The sequence below is a fragment of the Anopheles arabiensis genome, chromosome 3 (assembly GCF_016920715.1).
Source record: "Anopheles arabiensis isolate DONGOLA chromosome 3, AaraD3, whole genome shotgun sequence".
In the NCBI taxonomy this organism is placed as follows: Eukaryota; Metazoa; Arthropoda; class Insecta; order Diptera; family Culicidae; genus Anopheles; species Anopheles arabiensis.
In genome coordinates, this window is record NC_053518.1 from 52,275,454 (window position 1) to 52,282,273 (window position 6,820).

The window sequence follows — 6,820 nt, forward strand, 5'->3', positions numbered from 1 at the left end:
TACACATCTTCCACGTCGTTATCCGCGATTTCGACGTTATCGTCCAGCAAACAATTCTCAGCATTTGCATCCAATACTGCATCACTATGGTCAACATCTTCACGACCACGGAATGCATCTTGAGATTGATGATCTTTTTCGGCAAAGCTGTTAGAATCTATTTGAGCTGGGTGTAGAGAATAGAATAAGAAATAATAAAAAATATAGAAGATTCATGTATAGGCAAGTGTCAAATGATAAGCATCCTAGGAAGAGAGACGGAGCCAGAGAAAGTAAGCACAAACCCAACCCGACAGACAAAGAGAACGAAATTTTCAGGCGAGGGGTAGGTAGAAACACGCGGTGGGGGCCCGGCCCAAGATCGGATCCAAAGTCCGTTGTTTTGGGCTCGAAATTAAAAATGGCGGATGGAGCGCTACCACGGAGAGAATGCGCTCTCTTGCTTGCCTTTAAAATACACGAGGCGCTCTCGCTGTAAAGAACGCTCGCTCGCGCTGTTTCATCGTATTTTCCTCATACCCCTTCCTTCCCGTTTCTTTCGGCTTGCGCTGCACTGAACTGGTACCCCCTCCCACTTGATTCCAGCGAATTGCGCTGCGCTGGACTGACACCCCTCCCGCTCGTTTCTTTCGTAGCGCGCTGTGCGCTTCCCTTCATTCGGACTTGGTGCACCCGAATCAAAACAAAAACTTGAACACATCAAACTTGGTTTATATTTTATCACATTTATTGCAAATAAAGGGGCATTTTCACACATAGCTTCACACAATCTTGCCACAAAATCACACACATTATTTATATAAAAAAAATCGTCGTATTTAAAATAGTCGCCTAACTGCATGGATACCGTTGTTGATGTTCAATACAGCAAACAAATATTAAAATGAAGCAACGCAAATCACACATTTAGGATAAACGATAAAAAATAAGCGCAGCTTCATTTCAATGTGCACAACACTTCAACACTTAGCGAAACTTCGATCGCCCGGGACTTAGGCTAAAACGCGCGCAGCCTTTCACGGCGAACCCTTGAGCTGAACTGACGATTTCGTGTGGTGGCAAGAAGGGGAGCGCATAGAGGAACACTCGCTGCACTAGTGCGAGCGAGACACCGATACCCGCATGCCGCTGCGAGAAAACCAAACTGAGCGCGCAGGCTGAAAGTGAACGCACACATTCACACATGTGTAATTGTGTGAGTGCAAAAACTGTGTAGAAACCAAAACACACTCGCGCCTCCGAGCAATTCCGCGAATTTCCAACCGTCTCCCCATGCTTCTACATGCCCCTCGCCTGAAAGTCGCACACTTTTTCATTCTCATTGCTAGTAGGGAAGCGGCATCGCTGAGAGAGAATAAAGCTTTTCCCGTTGTTTCCCCCCCTGACATACCCACGAACGGTGTGTTTGTTTCTACGCGATGCGTTATTCTCTGTTGTTGTTGCCTTTAACGCTGTTACAAGAGCAAGAGCTTGAAGCAAGAAGCGTTTCACACCATCACCGTCTCATCCAAACATTGGTGTTGTGATGCGTTTATTTGTACCCCCGCCCCTATGTTCTTCTTACCCGTACCGCGCACCCCATACATTCTGACTTAGAATTTAAAGCAAAGCGAAATGGTCTAACTGAATTTCGAAAAGATGAGTGATGGATATTTCATTACGATTCAGATCACATATGTTCAAAATAAAATTAACAGAAACTTGAACTAAAATTTAATGACAATATTATATAATATATATAGATATATATGGATATACTATATATATATATCTGCTACTACTGCTACTGCTCGATAGCAAAGTTATGAGCAGGTAGCGTGTAACATTCTATGTAAGCTCAATGAAAGCTCAAAGCTCAAGCGTTACTTAGCGAGTGCTCGAACCACAGTATAGCACTGTGGGTTCTGTATTCGGATGTAAACAAAAACACACACACTTTTTTTTAAATTTCGATGCACATTGTCCAGTACAACGATAAAATGTATTTTATTTAGCTATTATTCAATACTTACATGACCCAATACATGGTTTTACACGTTTAAATACGATTTCAACCATCACTTTGGATGGTATCAACGGATGCCGACGGCGTTGTTGTCTCTGCGCCAGGCACATGTATTGTTGCCGCTTGTAATGCTCGGGTAAAGCTATCGATTGTTGAATCACACACGATTTAACGCACTAATTAATTGTTGATGCATATCTTGTAGATAGAAATACAACGAAACACACCGCACAAAACGCTTCTTCACAGCACTTTCCGTACATAAACTCCACTTGCAGATTCGGTGATACAATGTCCCCTGTTTGCAGTAAAAAAAGAAATAGAAAAGATTAGAATGCGTAAATCAACATATTTTGTATTACTTTCCTTTTCCTGTTATTTTGTGGTGTGTGGCAATGTTGGTTTGCTTCAAGTGTGTCAGCGGAAAGTGTTTTGGTCCAGTTGAGTATGCGCGGATGTTCTAGTTGTTCACAGCCGCCATTCTTGATTGTTGTGGCAACTGCAACGTACATCAGTATCATGCATGTATTATTTTTACATTTCATTGTGACTCAATTTGAAAATCCACACATATCATTTCTCCCGCGCAAATTCCTTAGGCATTCTCACACACATGCACACACTAGTGACGGGCATTTCGGAGGCTCCTACCTGGCTCCAGAGTCGGCTTTGCACCCACGGCTCCGTAGCCGGCTCCGGGCCGGTTTCGAACCAACGACTGCACAAAAAGGATCCAAAGCAGCACAGTGCTCCGAAACAATTCCTTTCCAATAAAGTTTCAAACAGGAAAATCTGTTGCATAATGCGGAATGTAATTAAGTTGTAGTAAAATATGAAAAGTAGTGAAACTTCGAAATTACCTGGAGCCGATCAGAGATGGCTTTGGAGCCGTTTTGGCAATCACTAACACACACACACACAACCATACACGGGTGATGCCGGTGCGAAATATCGTAATAAAATGATGACTTTCCTGTAAATTAATGTATTAGAGCATTAAGGGATGGTTTAGTTACTGTAAAATGCACAAAACACTTACACTTAGTTTTCTTAATTCAGTTACTTACTTAGTTTTTACGAGAATCCTTGTACAATTTCACGATGTTTCCTTTTTCCATTAATAACACGCTGTATGACCGTATGTGTCAATCGCAACTACCGGAAGTATTATCTGTTTCCTGTGAAAAAATTGTATAATTAAGAAATGTAGATGGGTACATATGAGTGGTATAATGTAAATAATACTTCCCATCTGATTGTATTCTCGCTGCACTATACTATCACGTCATTTCGTTGAGTGACGACCAGCAATAAATATGATGCGTCTCCGTTGGATGCACAAATGTAATGCTGTTTACAGTGCTATCCTATCCAAGCTCTGGCGATGATAAGATTAAACGTATAATAGTTTATTCACATTTAATCTAATCGCTGGAATCTTTTGACCTTACCGGCACACATACCGTCAGCATTCACCCACATACATAAACACAGATGAAAACCTCCTCCCACCGATGAATAATCCATGGGCCGGTGCGTTTCCTGTGAGTTATTACGAATCAATGTTACATGATGAAATTATTTATGTAATATCAAGATCTATTAAGGAGAACAGGTCGATGCAAAGCCCGTTGCTAGGTTGCCATTTTCAGCTCGCTTTTGACAGTTTCATGAAAAAGTGTTTACAAACAAACGGCTAATAGTTAACGCGGAAAAATGGACAAATTTACTATTAGGAAGATTATATTGGTTAAATTTCTTGCGGTTAATCACTGCTGGAGAATAAAGGAGAGGTAATTGCAGTTTACTTTGTATTCAGAAACATTGATAACCTTTTTGATTGTTTGCCATTCCGTGACCACAAACCACTACCGTTTTCAACGGTCCTGCTGGGAAAACGAAAAGTTTAACATGTTCCAACTGGGTAAAAGAAGTCCTATTTACATTCAATGAAACACTGAGAGTAAAATGAAACATCCAATCGACACACACTGATACAATATGCATACCGTCCTTTACTTATAAACCGGCGACGAATGATAAATGAGATCCATGGATTCAATCAGCCATGTAATATTCTTATTAGATTCTATTTCTGATAATATTCTAAAAGGAAATGAGTGCAAAATGCTGAACAAAACTTCCATTCGCTCCATAGCAACGTCCATCGCTAAACATAAACAATGTTCACTTTAACTGTCAAAATTTTCCCATGGCTTTCTGTCATTTTACTCTAAACGCTTCGACCTGTTCTCTTTCAAGGACCTTGATGTAATATATTAAACTTACTCAATATTCCATGGCTATTTTACACTAAAATCACAAATTATTTGATGCTTATCCGCATGGCCAACCTTACACTTTGTTTACGCACTTTGACAACTGCGCGAGTAGAATGACATCGTATACACGTACACCTTGCGCAAGAAACAGTTTTCGCACCAGCGAACTGTAACAAAGTTTCTGTAATATTTTAAGGCTGGAAATAGACGAACCGAGATCATCGCGGTACCGCGAAAATAGCGTATGACTTGAGCTGTCAGTTATGTTATAAAATCTGACAGATAGGCGAGATAATCGCGGTTCGTGTATGGAACCATCCGAGGTCTGGTGACGATTGAATGTGCCAAGAAGAAATATTTTTCTATCAATTTGCGAATCAAATTATTTATTTCACATAGTTTATGCAAAATAAAATACAAAACTCATTTCTCGACTTGAGTTTTCACACAAATCCGCCAGAAAAAGTAAAAATAATCGGTTCGCGCTACCGCGAAAATCTCAGCAATACCGAAGTTGGGTATCTCTGCGAAACAGCAGGCGCGATTGGAGGCGCGGAAGATTTGACAGCTCTACTGTTCTACAACTGTTATAAACAAGGCGCGAATTTCGCGGTACCGCGACGATCTCGGTTCGTTTATTTCTAGCCTAAAATTAAATTGGAATAAATTATGTGTGCGCAACAAATAACCAGTTTTTTGTTTAATAAACTGTTTGAAACTGTGTTAGCTAAACTATAAATACAATATGAGCTAACCTGTACAGTCCCGAGTTCCCGAGTTACGCGGTTTCTGTGTTCCCGGCGAATCCGCGTAACTCGAATATCCGCGTATGTCGAATTTCTCATTTTTTGAATAAAATACTATTCATTACTCAGAGTTTTTGATTTTATTTAGTACTTTTATATACTTTATCATCTATTTCATATGATTTGTGCGAAAAATTCTAATATTTCTGGTCGTTAAGCGGTTTCAATTTGTAAGCAAAAATGAATTTTTACCGAACTTGAAGCAAATTGTACTGATTGGACATATGGTCTGTCAAATTTAGAAAACCGCGTATCTCCGAATCCGCGTAAGTCGAGAACCGCGTAACTCGGGAACAGACTGTATACACATATCCCCAGGTTCGCAGTGAGTTCGCAACTGCGCAAACTATAAAGTACGCTATGTGTATACGTGTTGATACTTCATGCTTTGAAATTTACGGTACACCATTGTTGTGTTGTGATATATTTGTGTTGGTTGCAAAAAACTTAATTAATAAAAGCTAAATAGTTACCCAAAATTAACTGTGATTCTGTTTCTAGTGATATTTTTTGTATAAATGGAGACCAAAGTTAAAAATATACGTATCATTATTGATACAATTAATTGTCCTATTCTTTCAAGTTGTTTTTACTTTTAGCAAAGCGAAATCACCGTTACTTCTGACGGCTTAGAACCAGGAAGTAAAGTTAAATTGCCAGTCGGTCAAAGAAAACACACCATTCGGATGATTGTGGGCGAAAAGGAAATATTGTGTTATCCTTTGCCAGTAGATAGTCCTGATAAAGAATTCACGCATATCGTCACTGCTTCAAAGCCGTATCGGAGTGTATCTATACCTAGAACATACGATGTCGGTGAACCAAAAATGATGTTAACGAAAATATCTCACTTAAATTCCGGACCGTCATCAAACATGCTGGAAGATATACCGAGTACATCACGGCAGAATTTGAGGCCGATACAGGTGCCTCGGCCTACCGCTGCTCTGCCGGTCTCTGCTGAAACAGGGCAGCCTGGTACGTCACGGCAGAATTTGAGACCGATACTGGTGCCTTGGCCTACCGCTGCTCTGCCGGTCTCTGCTGAAACAGGGCAGCCTGGTACGTCACGGCAGAATTTGAGGCCGATACAGGTGCCTCGGCCTACCGCTGCTCTGTCGGTCTCTGCTGAAACAGGGCAGCCTGGTACGTCACGGCAGAATTTGAGGCCGATACAGGTGCCTCGGCCTACCGCTGCTCTGCCGGTCTCTGCTGAAACAGGGCAGCCTGGTACGTCACGGCAGAATTTGAGGCCGATACAGGTGCCTCGGCCTACCGCTGCTCTGCCGATCTCTGCTGAAACAGGGCAGCCTGGTACGTCAAGGCAGAATTTGAGGCCGATAAAGATGTCGTTTTCCCCGGCACCGCCGTCTCTAGTCGAAAACAACCAGAACAGCATTCCAGAACAAACACATCAGATCTGCACGACCAGGGCTACAAGTTCCGTTTCAACGCAGACGGAATCAAAGCATACTTGCTCAATCGCATCATTAGAAAAAAAATGATCATTTGCATCAATATGTGGAACACGCAGTGCATTCAAACGTCATTGCTCCTCCCAGACAGAACCAAAATGAATTATTCCAATTCAGTCCTCTGCAAAGCAAGGCTGAAATAGATAAATTCGATAAACAGCTTGGATATGATGCTGTTTTTAAAGAAAATATTTTTAATTTTGTTTTGTCGATGGTAAATGACACCAGAAAAAAATACATATTGTATCGGGC

General features: G+C 41.1%; 1 long non-coding RNA gene across 4 annotated transcripts; it reads right to left on the reverse strand.

The window, feature by feature from the left end:
• Positions 1-1,881: 1,881 nt before the first annotated feature.
• LOC120900099 lies at positions 1,882-4,385 on the reverse strand. 4 transcript variants are annotated; one of them, XR_005739147.1, is made up of 5 exons: positions 4,295-4,385; positions 3,457-3,547; positions 3,073-3,383; positions 2,657-2,978; positions 1,882-2,504 (listed from the first exon to the last, which is right to left on the reverse strand). It is a non-coding gene; the product is annotated as an uncharacterized LOC120900099 (long non-coding RNA). The 4 variants fall into 4 exon arrangements; XR_005739145.1 differs by having other exon boundaries at positions 1,887-2,797; positions 2,866-2,978; XR_005739146.1 differs by having other exon boundaries at positions 1,884-2,978; positions 3,469-3,547.
• Between the last annotated feature and the right edge of the window lie 2,435 nt (positions 4,386-6,820).